This window comes from Theropithecus gelada, chromosome 7b, assembly GCF_003255815.1.
Source record: "Theropithecus gelada isolate Dixy chromosome 7b, Tgel_1.0, whole genome shotgun sequence".
In the NCBI taxonomy this organism is placed as follows: Eukaryota; Metazoa; Chordata; class Mammalia; order Primates; family Cercopithecidae; genus Theropithecus; species Theropithecus gelada.
Window position 1 is genome coordinate 63,001,684 of NC_037675.1, and position 18,697 is coordinate 63,020,380.

Sequence of the window (18,697 nt, forward strand, 5' to 3'; positions counted from 1 at the left end):
GGAGGAGGAGGAGGAGGAGGAGGAGGAGGAGGAGGAGGAGGAGGAGGAGGAAGAAGAAGAAGAAGAAGAAGGGGAAGGGGAAGGGGAAGGGGAAGAAGAAGAAGAAGAAGAAAGAAGAAAGAAGAAAGAAGAAAGAAGAAAGAAGAAAGAAGAAAGAAGAAAGAAGAAAGAAGAAGAAAAAAGAAATCCAAAATAAACATCATAAATTAACCTAACCCCTAATACCAAGTTCAGGGCCAGATGCCAGGAAATTAAGGGTCCTTGATAGAAGGAAATAACAGGTGAATGAGTAAATTATCTATTTGATGGAGTTGTTTCATGTTTCAATTTATTAAGGAAGAGTAACTATCAATTGAGAGATTTTAGTTTTGCTATGCTTTAGCCATAATGCTGTTACTGGAAATTATTAGTCAGTAGGTTTATTTGCTTTTGTTTAAAAAAAAAAAAATCCTCAGTAAAAACTTGCCTTCGTTTTTGCTCTGACTGGAAGGCATGGATCCTATTTTTTGCATAACAGGAACAAGTTATTTAAATGTATTTTGGAAAGAAGAGATAGAGAACTTAAACACAACCCTATTTCCTACAATTTAGGGTTGGAGTTTTAATTAACACAAAACTTTGACAGTGGTGCCATAACAAACACAGAAGAAGCATTAATGGCCAGTGATCTGGAAACAGATTATATAGTTTGGTCCCTTGCTTCTGGAGTAAGATAGATGAGGACATTGATATGTACTCTAAGAGAACTTTCATTTCTCATTTCTCTTACCTATTTTTCTATGAAATAAAAGAGAACAGAGCAAGTATGGAATTGACACCACAACTTCTTTGTTCCTCATACAAGGTACTAGACTGAAAAACTTGACCCTATAATTTGAGAAGTCAGAGCTGTCCAACAGACCAGTGGTCTATAATTTGAGAGATAAATGGTTCCCCTTTCCCGTCAAAGGGAACAGTAAACCTCCAATTACATGAAGAACCTCAGCCTAAGGCTCCATGTTTTAGAGGAATTCATCATCTATATATTTCAGTAGCCAGAGGCTCAGAACCTTGGCAAATATCACTGACAAGGACCTTGTCACATGGACATCTATTTCCCCAGCCTCCCTGAGTTCTTGGATTAGCCTAGAGATTCCTCTTTACCACTTCTTGGCAATGGCCTATTATTTAGGCAGACACTTCCACACTACGCCTGATGTTCTAGCCTCATTATTAACAACACTCCTGTTCACTCTGACTGCGGTCTCAGTTTGAACAATAAGTTATATGGTTACCCTCACCTCTTATCAACCTATTATGGAAGTCACTCCCCCAGGGGTTTTCTATGAACACTGAACTATTCCTCTATCCTGGTCATCCTAGATTTGAAAATACTTTCAGTATTATAGGCAATCAATTAAAGACGAGCAGTTGGTATAGCATACATCAACTCTCTGTGTGACCAGGATTAGGCCACTTATAATTCCTGGGTCTCTGTTTCCTCATGTAAAACACATACTTTAAAGTAAACGATCTTTTTAACAACAAATATCATTTTGGCTGACATAAATCCAGGTTTAACCTTCTACCCTTTTCACCAGTTCACTCCTATGGAACAGATTTCTCTGAGACAAGAAAGTCCTGGTCAGTAGGTTCTGTTTAGAGCTTGGGCATACCAGAAGGAAGGGTCAGATGTCCTCTCATGGCCTACTCAAAGCATCTCTTGAAGTCTAATAAACTCAACCATTGTGAGTGGCTGAACTCATGACTGAAGCTGCTGTGGATTCTTTATCCCTATTTGTAGTTTTAAACAAGTCTGTTCCAGAGAGATTCAGACCAGCTTGAGGGAGGCAAAGCCACTAAACTGCTGTGTACCAAAAACTCGGGCCTCTCATCCCAGGTTGTCCCTAAGTATCATGTTTGAGAACAAAAGTGTTCTCTTCAACTCTCTAGAAGACTTGATTCTTACTTCTGAGAAATATGGGTACATAAATAGACATACATCATGATTTTTGATTCTATAGAAATAGGTAGGTACATCTCTTAAGCAATGAACCTCGTTTACAAACACTCATTTGTACTCTGTCTCTTCCAAAAAGAATTTGAGTTGGTTTTTATCTCCTCATTGATAACTACAATCTTGTTAGTTTGCTTATTAATTTGCTTTATGCTCCAACAACATCTACTTAATTAGTAAGGGCAACTACCAGGTCAGAGGTGAAGAAGGAAATCTGTGTCTTGGCAAGTCAAAATCACACACCAGCTGAAGTTGTGAGGTATAGATATGAAGGAAGAATCAAGAGAAACAGGGGAACATGCTCTGTAGAGGAAACGGAACAGTTGACATAGATAAGAAACTGCAAGACCTGAAATCAAAAAATAGTCTTTCGAGTTCTCAAAGGGGTTGATGTACTCTTATTGGACTTCATTTGTGTTTTTAATCCACTGTGTCCTTTCAGTCGACCCTCTCTTCAATGAAAGTCTGAGTTGGTTCCTTGAAACCAAATAATCTATCAAAATCTATAAGATCCCTGTTAGTTAAACTTTTGTGTCTCTCCAGTCTAGAATCTAAAAGTAAAAGCTCCAACAGCAAATAGTTGGCACACTCAACTTTGGATAAGATTTACAATGGTACTGTTTATAAAGGTGTGGGTGAGATACAATAGAGCCACAGGGAACAGTGCAATAACCCAAGTTAGTAACTGCACAGAGGTTACCACACCTTGCCCTGAAAGGATAAAGGGAAGTAATACAGTTGACCCTTGAACAAGATGTTTGAACTGAGCGGTTACATTTATATGCAAATATTTTGGAGATTTGTAACAATTTGAAAAACAGATCACTTAGACTAGAAATAGGGAAAAAATTAAGAAAAAGTAAGGTATGTCATGAATGCAAAAAAAAATGTAGATACTATAGATACTAGCCTATTTCATCATTTACTACCATAAAATATACACAAGTCTATTATACAAAGTTAAAATGTATCAAAACGTACACACTTACAGACCACACATGGCTCTGTTCCCAGTTGAGAAATGTAAACAAACATAAAAATGCAGCATTAATCGTAACTGCTAACTGCATCAAATTAACTGCAGTACATACTATACTACTGTCATCATTTTATAGCCATCTCCTGTTGCCATTGTGGTGAGCTCAAGTGTTGCAAGTATCCACTTAAAACGCGTGTGTTGCTAATCGTCTACAAGTAAGCAATTTATCTCTCTACTAAATTTCTTGTTGTAAAAAGTTATCTTGCGGTTCTCCTGTATCTTTCATCCTGTTTAGTGCAATACTGTAAACCTTGAATAACACCGTGGTACCCAAACAAAGTGCCACTAGTGATGCTGGAAGTTCTCCCAAGAGGCAGAGAAAAGTCATGACATTACAAGAAAAAGTTTAGGCCAGGCGCAGTGGCTCACGCCTGTAATCCCAGCACTTTGGGAGGCTGAGGCAGGTGGATCACGAGGTCAGGAGATCAAGACCATCTTGGCTAACACGGTGAAACCCCGTCTCTACTAAAAATACAAAAAATTAGCCGGGTGGGGTGGCAGGCGCCTGTAGTCCCAGCTACTTGGGAGGCTGAGGCAGGAGAATGGCATGAACCTGGGAGGTGGAGCTCGCAGTGAGCCCAGATCGCGCCACTGCACTCCAGACTGGGCGACAGTGAGACTCCATCTCAAAAAAAAAGGAAAAAGTTTAATTGCTCGATATGCACCATACATCAAGGTTTGCAGCTGCAGTTCCTCACCATTCCAGACAGATGTCCATCTTGAAAACAGGCAACATAAACTTACATGTCAGTGAATACAGTTCAGTACTATAAATGTATTTTCCCTTCCTTATGATTTTCTTAACATTTTCTTTTCTCTGGCTTACTTGCAATATGTAATCCATACAAAATATGTGTTAATTGGCTGTTTATGTTATTGATAAGGCTTCCAGTCAACAATGGACTATTCATGGTTAAGTTTTGGGAGAGTCAAAAGTTATACATGGATTTTTGACCCCATAGGGCTCAGCACTTCTAACCCCTGCATTGTTCAAGACTCAACTGTAGTTACTGGAAGTCAGAAGGAAAGGGTCCTGTGCAGAGAGATATATATACTGCCTTGACAGGGGCAGTGACCGAAGTCAAGGACCACAGCCTCACAGAGGCAGCATCACAGGGAGGAAGTCAGGGGAATATAACCTGACCTCAGTCCCCTCCCTTCAGTGTCCTCCTGGGGCTCCTCATTGGCTGAGTCCCTCCAGAAGCCAGTGTGCAAGGAAACCTCTCCATGTTGTCCTGCAGCTCAGCTTTCCAGGGCAGAGAGCAAGGTAGAGAAGTCTCCCACATTTGGATTCATCTGGATACATTTCTGACTGCAACTTCCCAAGAAAGTGGTTAAATCTGTGCTCACAGCCTAGGGAGAGAAGGGACTATCTTTCAGGAAAACGAGGCGCAGGTCCTGCCTCGCCAAAGGCAAATACACCAGAGGGCCATAGCATCCAGCAGGAGCAAGGAGGGGCAGTGTCTCGCCCGCCTGCCTCCCACGTGTGTCAGCCTAGGAGGAGAAGCTTTCCCGAAAAAGGGCGCAATGGGCAGTAATGAGATGTGGCAGCCGAGTGTGAAATCCTGCCACTGGCCAGCGGCAACTGGAAACAAGGCTGAAAATAGCTCAGGCAGAATCCCAGCTTCAGGACAGGGATGGAAGCACTTTTACCAAGAGGCTTTCTTTAAAGCCATGTAGAGCGCTTGTGGAAATGGTATTGTGGCGTTATTTTTATTCCAAACATCCATTCCCAAAGGAACCCTGAGCCACAGTGCCCTTCTCTGTTGCTGAAGAAGAGGGACTGTGCTGGCAGGGCTGAGAAAGCTGTGTGAAGAGGCATTGGCAGGTGACAACTTAGAAGGACCAGGGCCCGGGACATATCTGCAGGTGAAAGTGAAGACGAAGTGCTGTCTTGTTCTTGAAACTACTTGTATTTCTCCTTGTGGAGAATAAAAGTATCCCCTTTCAATTTTATCACCAGAACTGGATGAAGATCATTATGTTCCCAGTTCTCAAATCGATTCTATGAAACCCAGTGTGGCTGCCTAATAATTGAGTTCCCTAAAAAATGAATGCATTTTTTTCACCTTCTTTACCAACCTCTCACAAGCCTCTCTCCTAAAATCATGAAAATTTTCATTAAATATTAATATTCATGTTATGTTTATTGCAAAAGAAGTATCACAGCCCTCAAACGTGCTCACCAATTCCAGAGCATAAATTCTGGATCAATATCATTCAGTAGAATGGTGGTGGGTTTCCTCTATATGCTAAGCACTCAGAATACCAAGATGAGTTTATTCATCTTTTTAAAAATAAATTTTCTTGTGTACATTTGAGGTTTATAACATGATGTTATGGTACACATAGACGGGAAAGTCGTTACTATGATAAAGCAGATTAACATATCTATCATCTCACAGAGTTACTTTTGTGTGTGTGTGACAACAGCAGCTAAAATACACTTATTTAACAAAAATCCCTAATACGAGCTTTTTGTTTGTTTGTTTGTTTGTTGTTTGTTGAGACAGAGTCTCACGCCATCGCCCAGCCTGGAGTGCAATAGTGCGATCTCAGCTCACTACAACCTCACTTCCTGGGTTCAAATGATTCTTGTGCCTCAGTCTCTCAAGTAGCTGGGATTAAGCCAAGCTAATTTTTGTATTTTTAGTAGAGACTGGGTTTCACCATGTTGGCCAGGCTGGTCTCAATCTCCTGGCCTGAAGTATCCGCCCACCTCGGCCTCCCAAAGTGCTGGGTGAGCTCCGCACCTGACCCCAATGCAAGTTTTATTAACTATAATCCCCATGTTATACATTAGATCTCTAGACTTGTTTGTATCTGCTACTTTGTATCCTTTGACCTATGTCACTGCATTTCCTCCCCTCCCCTTGCCCATAGTAACCGCTGTTGTACTCACTGTTTCTGTATATAAGACTCTTTTTAAAAATAATCCACATATACGTGAGATCATGCAATATTTTTCTTTCTGTGTCTGGCATATTTCACTCAGCATGTCCTCCACACCCATCCATGTTGTGGCAAATGGCAGGATCTTCTTTTTTTCTTTTCATTAAGGCTGAATAAAATGAGTTTAATATGGCCTGGCTTTCAAAGAAATGGATACATAAACAAAGAATTACAATATGGTGTAATAAAATAAAACGTTATATTTTATAAACAGTAAGATCATTGCATAAGAAAGGGAATGATGAAACTAAGTGGGCAGAGAGGCTTCCTGGAGTAAATGGATTACAAATTTGACTTTATGAGATGAATAGGAGTTTGTGAGGTGGCTATGTGTGGTAAGGGCATTCCAAGCAAAGGGAAAAGGATGTGCAAAGGCAAAGAGGCACAAGTGACTGCCATGTGTCCTAGGCACTGAATGCGAGTCAGTTTGCTGAAGCAAAACGTGCTCCGGGAGGCAGCTGGAGAGGAAGGCAGGCAGCAGTCAGCGGAGCACAATCCGTGGAGGTGTGTTCCAAGTCACCTAACAGCAGGAGCAGATTGAAGATGGTTTCTTTTCTGTTTTTATTTTGTTTAAATTAAATTAGAGTGTCTATCCCTGTAAAAGTTTCATCAGTTTTATTCTCATATGAATTCTTGAGTGGGAGGGACAGAGGCATTGACTTCATCATGCTATGAGTTGAGCATCACCTGTGTCCCCCCAGGGAAGTGTGTCATACAAGTGAACAGTCTTTCATGGCATCATAGCAAGGAAAGGACGTGCTGCCTACGGGTTGCAGAGAAACAAGGGGTTTAAAGCAGGGGTATATGTTGGTCAGATTCACATTTAGCAAGATCCCCCTGATAGCACTGTGATGAACTGTTTGTATTGGATGGTGGGAGGCATAATGGGTTAGTTTTTAGGGCTTCTAAACAAATTGCCACAAACTAAGTGGCTTAAAACAACAGAAGAATTATTTTCTCATCATTATAGAGGCCAGAAGTCTGAAATCAAGGTGTCATCACACTCCTCCTGGAGGCTACAGGGGAGAATCCTTCCTTGCCTCTTCAAGCCTCTGGTGACTGTTGCCAGTCCTTGGCTTCCTTGGCTCGTGGCCACATCCATTCATTCTCTGACTCCATCTTCATATTACCTCCTCCTCTGTGTGTTTGTTGTGTCCTCTTCTGTCTCTTAGAAGGACACTTGGGACTGGAGTTAAGGCCCACTGGGGAATCCAGGAAGATTTCATCTCAAGATCCTTAACTTAATTACATCTGCAAAGACTTTTTCCAAGTAAGGTAGCATTCACAGTTTCCAGGGATTTGGACGTGGATATATCTTTATGGGGACCACCATTCAACCCGTCACACAGAAGAATCTTATTTCTCAACCTATTATCAGCAAACCAACCTCATTAGGATCTCATGGGGTGCTGTACTTTATCATTCGCACGCTGCTGGACCGGAGATGTGGACTCAGGAGGTGTCAGCCAGCTACCCTGAGGACACCCTTGTGATGAGTGTGGGAACTAGAATTAGAATGGTCAAGAGTCAGTAGTGACTTCACAGTAGAGATGAGGAGGATGAGAGTGAACATAATGACTTCCGGGTGTCATCACGGGACAATTTACTGAGATGAGAATGCAGGGAGAAAGCACAGTATTCTAGGAATCTCAAAAGTTGGAAAGACTAGTGAGATCATCCTGTCTAGACCTTACATGATTCAGGATTTCCCTTTTTGTTATCCTTTACAAGTGATCATGCAACTCTGATTTAAGCAACTGACTTTACTGAAACCAAAGTTGCATGATCATTGGTAAAGGATTTGTCTGACTACCTTGTCTGTTTCCTTCACCAGCTTCTAAACTGAATGAGAAAAGAGGCCATGTTTGTTGGGTTCACAGTTATTTCCCCAGAACCTGATAGAGTACCTGTATGCTGAAGGTGCTCAAGATGTATTTTTGTGGGGGATTTTTGGTGATGGTGGCTGTTTTTAAAACTACTTTATTGAGGTATGATTGTCACACAAAACACTGTACATATTTAATGTATACAATTTGATGAGTTTGGAGATAAGTGTTCACCCATGTAAATATGTGTTTTTGAATGAATGGGTGAATGAATGAGCAACTTTGGTAACAGAAAGTTGTAGAAACTGGGTAAGAATTAGAATGGTCAAGACTTAACAAGAGTTATTCCAGTGGTTACTCTTCCATTTGGGGCAGCTCTAATTGCATGTTCCTCTTTATACAGTCACTTATTTTGTTCCCTAGGTCACTCAGGTTGAATCTAGCTCTTCCTCTACGTGAAAATTTATTTCAAATACAAAGAGAACTATTGTGCTCCCTGAGTCTCCTCCTCTCTGGCTAAGTATCTTCATTTACTTTAACCATGTGGCCTGTTTTAGTCCTGTTTTAGAAATGCATCACAGTTCTCGTTGTTCTCTTTTCATTCACTCAACAAATATTTATGAGTATCCACTGAGTGCTCTGTACCAGGGCTCTTTTTGCAATAGGGGGAAAAAAGAGACATGCACGTGTCTTCCATCTCATCAGTGTTCCTCTGAAGTTATTAAACATAGCCATCCCCAGAACTAAGAAAAGCAGATGCCCCTTCCTTTGTACTGGGTATGTGCTCTTTTACTACTACAATATATCTAAATAAGAGATATTGGGTCTTCTACCTGCTTTTTTGCAGTATGAGATGTGGTATTTCTTATTGTTTCTACAGCCATGGACCATGAATTAAGTGTGACTTTTCTTTTGGGTACAGGAGCATATATACATAGAAGGAGGTAGATGTTATGCACAACACAACTGTCTACATTCTTCCATCACTCACAAACAGAATACGTGTTTGCACTCTTTGCTAAAGGTAATGTAATGCTCAGAAATGCGCCCCAGCATCCAGAGGAGCAGGGTGTTTTTCAGGCATCTGTGAGAAACAGATGCTCTGTCAAGCCAGAGACAGGGGCTCAGGTTACATCATGTGTTCAGTGAAGCACGTCAGAATCATTTGCCTAGTAGAGCCTCAAGTAATTGTTTTATTTCTTATTCTTCTATTATTTTATGTATTTTTTTCTACTTTTAAGAATGAAATAAACCCATAATAAAACAAAAATAATTCAACAAAACTGATGGGTTTTTTTTTTCATTGCAAATGTCTGTTTAACTAATTTGTTCACTAATAGAGGCTCCCAAGCTTCAGAAAATATATTCCCCTTTAAGGGAACACAGATGTTTGACTTAAAATTCCATATCTGTGACATTTCAATATTGGTATCCTCATTTTTTTTACTAATGAAATTGTAAGAAAACAAAATCTGCTTGTCCTACAGCAATTTGGCTGTGATTCAAAAACTTTTATATTAAAATGAAATAATATGTTCTGCAAATCTAATTTCAGAGGAATTAGACACACTAAACCAAATAGTCGTCTGTGATACAAAATGAAATAAAACAGAGAAAAACCATTTTAGGAAATAGAAAGTAGAAAGAGGTTCTAAGGAATGTCTGTCTGCTTCTATTGTGATCATTTCTGGGTTCAGTTTTGATGTTTTTAAATGAAAAATTTTAATCTCAGACCTCATTTTCTTTATTTTACTTTTTGCCCTGTCTTATGGTACTGATCAGACCTCATTTTTAAATGACGTGTTTATTTCACTTACATTGTACTTACGTAGTTGAAGTGAATGGATTAGGATCATTAACCAACTTAATTGTATATTAATGTGAATAACAATATATCTGTCAGAGTTTTAATAGTGGTTAGAAAATAGGGAAGAATGACAAGAGAAGTTTAGTGGAAGATGGGTATGGACATAACAAGAGTGCATAGGTAAAACTAGCCAGAATTGTTGCCTCAGTTTTCAACTTTAAATAAGAACATTTAATCAATTAGATTACTTGCAGTATAACTATTTCAATTCTCCAAACACCATTAGGTTGTCTGTTCTTCAGGCCAAGTTCAATGCCACGTACATGGTAAATGCTGAATATTTGCAGAATGAATGAACGAAGTGAACTAATGGACAAATAAATGCCACACTTCTTCCTTTTTTTTTTTTTCTTGGTAGGAGTGTAGGTCAGTAAAGATCTCAAAATTCTGACGCCCATAATCAAGATACAAACATTTGACTCAACTGATAGAGAACTATCTTTTGCATTAGAGTTATAAACAGAACACTAATTGAATTTTCTTATTATTCTTCTCTACTAAAGGCATTAGGTCACAATTAGCATTTACTTGAAATGTTTGTATGTTTAAGTTTCTCTATATATTTATATTGTTAAATTGTTGTGACTAGAATATAATTTTATTTATAAATGGTTTCCAAACTATAATCTAGCCATGATCAGTTGGATAATTCAGTGTTTTTATAACTGATATCAATCATTGCAAGTTATTTGAAATCCTGATGATCCTCACCGATAGTTCTAGTCACGTCCCACACATACCTCTAGCCCAAGACGAACAGGTTGCAACAAAGATGTGTTTGTGCATGCATGTATGTGCATATGTGTGTGTGTGTGTGTGTGTGTGTGTGTGTCTATGAAAGCATTGTGGATATTTTGTGTTTGCTTATTTTGTAAACACAATATTAATCTTTGCTTATCAGTCCTTGAGGATTTTTGCACTTTCACTGTTAACATAAGCAACCAACTGATCATAAAAAGTCAACTTGACCATATAGAATAGGCTGTGGTGTCTTCTGAAATAACATTTTTCTTCAAACTTTCTCATTAATTGCCAGCCTGCTCAGTGACTGCCAGAATATGATTAACTTTCTTAGATCAGTTCCCACTGTTGTGCAATGCATTCTAAAATATAGCAGCAAATAAATATATGATGTCACAGAGACAAAAACTCTGCAGGTAAAAACTAGCATAAAGCAGATAAGCATTCTCTGGCTGGGATACAGAGTTTTAAAACCTCTTAAAATAATTAAACCTTACTCTGAAAACACTACATACCAGATGTGAACTGCCCAAACTTGTTTTTGAACAGATTCATTTTATGTCCATAGAATTTAATGCACAGATTCATGTTCATGCAGTTCAATTTATGGATTTTTAAACTATTTCAGTACTTAGCCCCTTGATTGATCTAAGAGCCTAGATATTAAAATGAAGTCTGCTATTCTTTTTATTCATTAAAGATAAGAAAAGACTATTTCTGTCAATGGTTATTGGATCATCCTACTTGACTATAAACAGATCCTTCACCTACCATGCATGTGCACAAAAAATACCAGAGCCTTTCCTAAATTGATTGTTAGGTCAATTGCTTTGATGCCACCGAGGCCCCCATATTGGCCGAAGTTGCAGGGAAAAGAGGTTGGGGGAATAATCTCATTTCTAGGATAAGAAGCATAGGAATAGGAGTCAAAAGATTCGCATTCTAATCTTGGCTGAGCCTTCAAACAGCGTGTGACATGGTCCAAGAAGTGGTGCTACCCTAAACACTCATTAAATCTTTACAACATGGACAGGTAAGTTTAGATAGGTGCTGCAGTATCCCCTTTTACAGGTGAAAAGATTCAGATACTTTCCCTGTGTCAGGCCATAGGTTAGGATCAGAGCCAGGATTCTGCCTGGAACAGGTTGGCTCCTATACTGCTATTTTAGAGATATTGTGATAATGCATGTGAAAGGACTTTGAAAAGTATAAAGAATGATTATTCTTACACAGGAGGTACACTCAATAGACGTATTTATGTACTGAAAATTGGAATGAGGGTGGAAGAAATAGTGAAATAACTGGTGATGATGACTGTTGATGATTGTAGGGTGGTCACCACCTGGCTTTGAGGAGTGGCACATGCTAGCTAAACAGGGCAGAGAAGCTAAACACAGTCTTACCATATGATTCAGCATTGGAACCTTTAGGTGTTTATGCAACTGATTTGAGATATATATCCACACAAAACCCTGCAAACAAATATTTATAGCAGCTGTATTCATAATGACCAAAAACTGGGAGCAACTAAGATATCCTTCAATAGGTGAATGGATCAATAAACTGTGGTACAGCCAGTTGATGGGATATTATTTGATGATAAAAATAAATGAGCTGTCGAATCACAAAAAGACATGAATGAATCTTAAATGCATAGTTTCGAGTGAAACAACCCAATCTGAAAGGCTACATACTGTATGTTTACAATTATATCACATTCTGGAAAAGGCAAAACTATGGAGACAGTTAAAAAAAAAAATGCATTGATTTCCAGGGGCTCAGGGAGAGGGGAGGAAGGATTAAATAGGTTAAGCAGGAGAAATTTCTTAGAGTGGTAAAACTGTCTATGTAATACTGTAGTTATGGATATATGACACTGCATATATCAAAACCCATGGAACTTTATAGAACAAAGAGTAAACATTAGTGTATGCACATTTTCAAGATCATTTAGAAGGTCAAGGGTCCTAGAATGGACTGCAGTGACAAAACAATCTAACTATATTAAAAATCTGTAAAGCAGCTTCACTGAAGGAGGTGGGAGGAAAAGATGCTGACCTAAGTGATTTTTGGAAATGAGAGGAGTCTGTAAGACTAAAGGCGAAAGAAAATGTCCATAAAACTGTACTTAATAAAGTTGTTTCCCATAAGGTTTCAAGTTAACGGTTCTAATACTGCTGTGCACTTTTACCAGAATTAGCAATTAAGTAAATGCATGGCAGATGGTGGGAGCCAGATTTCTCATGGAGTTCACAGATAAGCAATGGGAATAGGCTGGGTTGGTCCATGTGGTAATGAATTAGAGTTGGGGCTATCAGTATGAATTCACTCATGTTTAGCTTAACATAGATACCTATGGTTACATATAGAAATATTTACAGATATTTGTACATATATACAGAGTTTACTGTACATATTTCCTTGTTGTGTCAGCTAAGAGAGCCTAGAAAGCAATGACACCCCAGTAGCAAGGAGAACTTCTAGTGCCCAGATATTGGCTTTAATACTGTTCTCCAGTAAAAGAAACTAGAGCTCCTTGGAGAAACTGCTGATTCTAAGATTGAGTTAGCATATATACAAGTTGGCCCTGGAGCATCTTGTAGTGCCGGAAAGTAAGTATCTAACACATACACACACACACACACACACACACACACACACACACGAAATGATAGGAGGATCTCAAAGGGATAGAGGAGCCAACTTCAACAAGAGCTCCTCATGGCCAAACTTGAAACAATTTGAACCACAAAATAATGCAATATTAAACTATAACTGAAAGTATTAAATAACTATGAGTTCACACTATTATAAATGAATAATTGAATAAATAAATCAAGGAAAATGACAAATCTCCCATGCAGAAGAATTCCAAATAATTTCTGTAGATATTCTACACTCAAAGAGGTGGAACATAACCCCCTACTCCTTTGATGTGGGCTGTATGTAGTAACTTCCTTCCAAAGGGTGCAGCATAGACATGGTTTAACTTTACGGTGAAGAACATGACAAATTACCTGAGCCGAGCAATCAAGATCAATATCAACAGTAATAAGTCATGTTGATGGAATGTACCCATGATACATGCAACAAAAAGCCTCTTTATCTTTGTGGTTTTCTACCCAAAAACCCATAATCCAGTCTAATCATGCAAAAAAAAAAATCAAATAAATACCAATTAAGGAGCAATCTACAAAATATTTGATGAGTATTTCTCAAAAACAAGGTAAATCTGAAAAATCATCACAGCCAAGAGGAGCCTAAGGAAACACAACAACTAATGTAATATGGTATCCTGGATGGGATTCTGAAATAGAAGGACATTAGGGGCCGGGTGCAGTGGCTCATGCCTGTAATCCCAGCACTTTGGGAGGTCAAGACAAGTGGATCACCAGAGGTCAGAAGTTCGAGACCAGCCTAGTCAACAGGGTGAAACCCTGTCTCTACTGAAAATTTAAAAATTGGCTGGGCATGGTGGCGGGCACCTGTAATCCCAGCTACTCGGGAGGCTGAGGCAGGAGAATCGCTTGAACCGGGGAGGCAGAGGTTGCAGGGAGCCAAGATCACACCATTGCACTCCAGCCTAGGTGACAAGAGCAAAACTCTGTTTCAAACAAAAATAAAGAAGGACATTAGATAAATACAAAGGAAATCTGAATAAAGTATTGACTTGTTAATAATATACAGGTAGTGATTCACTAATTATAACAAATGTACTATAGAAATATAAGTTGTTAATAATAGGAGAAACTGGATATGGAGCACATAGGAACTCTCTTTACTATCTTTATAATTTTTTGCAAGTCCAAACTGTTCTAAAAATTAAAGTGTATATATATATCCTTTTAGTATATATAAACACACTATAGAGAAGATTTTGGTTTTACCTAGATTACATCACTGAAATATGTTTTGATGTGGGAATAAAAGATATAATCAGACACAATCCTGTAAAAATCAGTTCATCTCCTTGGTGATGATTTTAATCACATATGCTCCTTTTGGATGGACATAGCTATAAGGAAAGAAATTTTTTTAATGCAGAAGTATATTAAATTTATTCGTTAATAAACAATGAACATCTCCAGATAGCGACAAATGGCAAGGAATTACGTCCAGCTATAATTTAACCAGCCCTCCTTAGGATTGCTACTATTAGAGTTCAATGGTGGTATAAACCATCTCTAGAGTATGCTTTTTCTATAGAGGGTTTATTAGATGACTTGCAATGAAATCGAACACAGGACTCTTCTTTAACCCCTTCAGGAACCTGATGAAACGCCTGGTCTAACAGAAGGAGGCAGAGAAATTTATGAAGAGGGGTATGTGAGCTTCTGTGCTACTTATTCTTGGTCCTGCAATATGGTCAGTGAAGCACCCTGAGCGCTCACCCTTTCCCAGTGCTATAAAGCAAATTGGATGGATGAGTGTGATTTGGAGGAGAAGGAAACTGCAGTTATCACTGCTTTACCTTGACCTCTGCCTGGAGACAAGGCTGAGAGGGTGACTACAAAATTAGAGTGACAACTAACATATGCTGGATACATGTCCTGGGCCCGGATGATGCCAGGTATTTTACAGTGGGTCACTCCTCACAACAACCCTATGAGCAGCAGTCTCTTCCTTAAGATTTTGAGGGGGCCCAGTAATCACTACCCCTCTTCACCCCCTTCATTCTCAAAAAATTAAGATATAAGACAAAGGAGTAACAGATGAAGATATTATAATATCACCCCTATTACTGATAAAGTCTCTCTTACAGTGCTGGTGGGAGCATAAATCGATATATCTATTTTGGAAAACTAAACCTGAACATACGCATTCTCTATGCCCCAGCAATTCCACTCACAGAAATATACCCAATTAAATGTGTATGCAATATACCCAATAAAATGTCGCTCACCAAACGACATGTACTAGAATGCTCATAGGAGCACTATTTGTAAAACTGGAAAATACCCATGTGTCCAGCAGCAGTAGAAGGGATCAATAAATCTTGGTATACTCACACAATAGATTATTATATAGCAATAAGAATGATCAAACCGTCACTACAGGCAACAATATAGATGAATATGACAAATGTAACATACAGGCAAAGAAACCAGATGCAGAAAAGCATGAACTGTATGATTTCATTTATGCAAAGTACAAAAGTAGGAAAATGAATTGGGTTTTAGAAGTCAGTTCAAGATAGTTGTTGCCCTTGGGGACAGTGATTGAGAGGGAGCAGGCAGGAGACTTTGGGGACTAGCAATATTATTTTTCTTGAAATGAGTACTAGTTACTTCGGTGTGTTTGGTTGTGGAAATTATGGAGCGATACACAAGCAGTAAGCATCTTTACCATATATATAGTACTTCAATTTAAAAAATTTAAAAATCCTCTCTTGATCCCGTCTTCCCATCCAACTACCACTATCTCTCCTCTTCCCTGTAAAGCAAATGTTTTTGAATGGAGTGTCTTTGTTTGCTGTCCAATGTCTGCATTCTCCCTTGAACCCAGTCCAGCAAACCTTTTGCTCTAGATTCTAAAAAGCTGGTCTTATAAAGATCAGTGATGACTTGCATATGGCTAAACTCAATGGTCAGCTTGCCTCATTGGACTTACCAGCAGCATTCCATACAGACTATCACTGTCTGCATATTCTCTTAGTTTCTGTACGCACTATCCATCACTAGGTGAACTCATGGAGCCTCACGGCTTTAAATGCCATGTCTGTACTGATGACTGTCTCATTTATATTTTCAGCCCAAATCTCTCCTTAGCACATCAGACTTGTGCATTAAATTGCCCACTCAACATCTCAAACATAATATATTCCAAACAGATGTCCTGATATCCTCCAAACCTGCCCTTCCCACATTCTCCTCCTTCTTATTAAGCTTCTCACATCTACTCCGTCTTTCCAGTTGTGTAGCACCCAAACCTTGGAATAACTCTGAACTCCTCTTTTTTTTTTTCTCTCATACAATGCATCTAATCCATTAACCAGACCTGTTGATTCTACCTTCAAAATATATCCAGAATTTACCCACTTCTTGCTGCTTAGATTGCCACCATCCTGGTCCAATCCACCTTCCTCTCTTGCCTGGGTTATCTCAATAACCTTCTAGATGCTTCTTCCCTGCCCCTCACTGCTCTGCCCCTTGCCTCTGCCCTTGCTGCCCCACAATCTATTTCCTCCAAAGAGTGATCCCAGTAAACAATAATCCAAATCATGTCATTTGTCTGCTCCAAACCCTTCTAATATTTTCCATCTCACTCAGAAGAAATGGCAATTCCAGGCTGTGAGCTTTAAGACTCTGTATGATCTGACCTCACATTGGCTTTCAAACCTCATCTTGCACACTTCTTTCCCGGTGTACTCTGCTTTTGCCGCACTGGGATTTTTATGGGTCCCTGGACACTCCGGGCATTTCCCTTGGCTCAGGGCATTTGCATTGGCTGTCTCCGCTCACTGGAGTTCTCTTTCCCTGCTATACACATGGTTTTCTCTCTCATTTCCGTCAGGTCTTTCTTTACTCAAATGACATACTTTTTAAAAGAGGATTTCTATCTAAAATTTTATACACACATCTCTGTATCCCCCTTCCCGGCATATTTTGTTTTCTCTTTGGCCCTTATCACAGTCATGTGTGTATTTGTTCATGTATTTATTGACTGAGCGACTGATTTTTTTCTCTCCCAGTAAGCTGCAAACTCTGTGAAGACAGGGATATTTTTCCCATTTTTGCCCCATCATGCTGCAAGCCCAAGATACAATTAGAACACATCCAATTCACTGTCCATCTACCTGTGGCATTTCAACCATGACCACAAACCAATCACTCTCCCTGTATCACATTCCCTGAGAAACTTTGTTTTCTCCCACAGGAAAGATTTGTTTATTTTTCTGATTCAATCAAATGTACCACTAGTTTCTGCAGGATTATTTGTACCTCTTTCAGGATCCTGAAGAATTTGCTCCTGGGCCGTGAAGATGGGAAGCTGAGTCAGAGTGCATTTCTTCACCCAACCCCACAGCCACACATGCCTGCTCACTCACGGGATCTTCCCACTCTCCTTGGGAAGGCTTCCGAGCTGCTTCCTCAGGATGTCCTGTGATCGCAGCCTGACCTGTCAAAGCCATGCGAATGCCATCTGTTCAGTTATATAACTTGAGATCTGGGAAGAATTCTCAGCATAGGATTTGCTGCCCAAATCGAATCATTTTCAGAAAGGAGATTAAATATTCTTTGCTGGGAAAAGGAGAAATAACCAGACAAATTAACATTTCACTGAGTATAAACAAACCTTTGTCCAAAATACACAAATGAAAATGACAAATTTGCTTCACTAATATTTGCTTGCATTAAAAATATACACAGGACTATGGATCAATATCTTAAGCGCAAAATAAATTCTTAATTGGGAACGTGGAATTATTAATTTAACCAATCTTAATTTTGTTTAGATCATTAGCCTGCAGTATAATGCCCCAAGCAGAATTTGGGGTGAGGGGCTTGGTGGGGGAAGAGGAAGTGCTCATTACTACAGACTTGACAAGATTCTTAACACTACAGAATGATTTTTCTTTCATGGGAGGGGAAGATATCTGGCCCACCAGCAGTCAGACAGAAACCCTGACTTGTGATTTTAACATTACCTTATGTGACCCATGGTCACCTTGTATGACCAAACAAAACCATTTATGAAATAGCTGCCTGGAGTTAAGGATTTAAATGGTAACTTTGTAGACTAGGTTTTCTCTCGTCATCTAATTTACTCGCCTTAAAGCTTGTTTCTTTGCTCTTATTCTTACTGGCCCTCGAGTATAATATCCTGAGAATTTATGTTGAACAGCACTAATTTTTTCACATGGAGCTAGCACATGTTTATGACTAGTACAAGTTTATGACTACAAAAAACAGAGATTTTGTCATCTTAAACTGAATTTACTGGGAATAAAATCAGTCAATACAGAAAAGTATAACAAAGGAAATAAAAATCACCACAACTCCTACTACCCGAAGATTATATGGTTAAAGTGTTTCATATATTCTTCTGTCATTTTTACGCATATATGTTTTTAAATAAAAATTAACCCTACCTATAAACCAAACAATATTATTTAACTAACAAGAGAAGAATAAATTATATTTTTGGTTGGCTATATAACAAAGAGAATCCAGCCATTCAGAAAAAAACAGGGTAAGACAAGGTAGGAAGCCAAATAGCTGGGCTGCAATGGAAGTTCACCCAGAATGAATGAATGAATGAATGAATGAATGAAT

The 18,697-nt window shown here is 39.0% G+C and overlaps 1 long non-coding RNA gene across 1 annotated transcript in view; it reads left to right on the forward strand.

Moving 5' to 3' along the window:
• Window positions 1-18,456, forward strand: part of LOC112629256 — an 84,958-nt gene extending 66,502 nt beyond the window's left edge. Inside the window, exons 2-3 of the long non-coding RNA XR_003120558.1 lie at window positions 14,688-14,743; window positions 17,372-18,456. This is a non-coding gene — a long non-coding RNA (uncharacterized LOC112629256). The remainder of the gene's footprint in view (window positions 1-14,687; window positions 14,744-17,371) is intronic.
• Window positions 18,457-18,697: the final 241 nt, after the last annotated feature.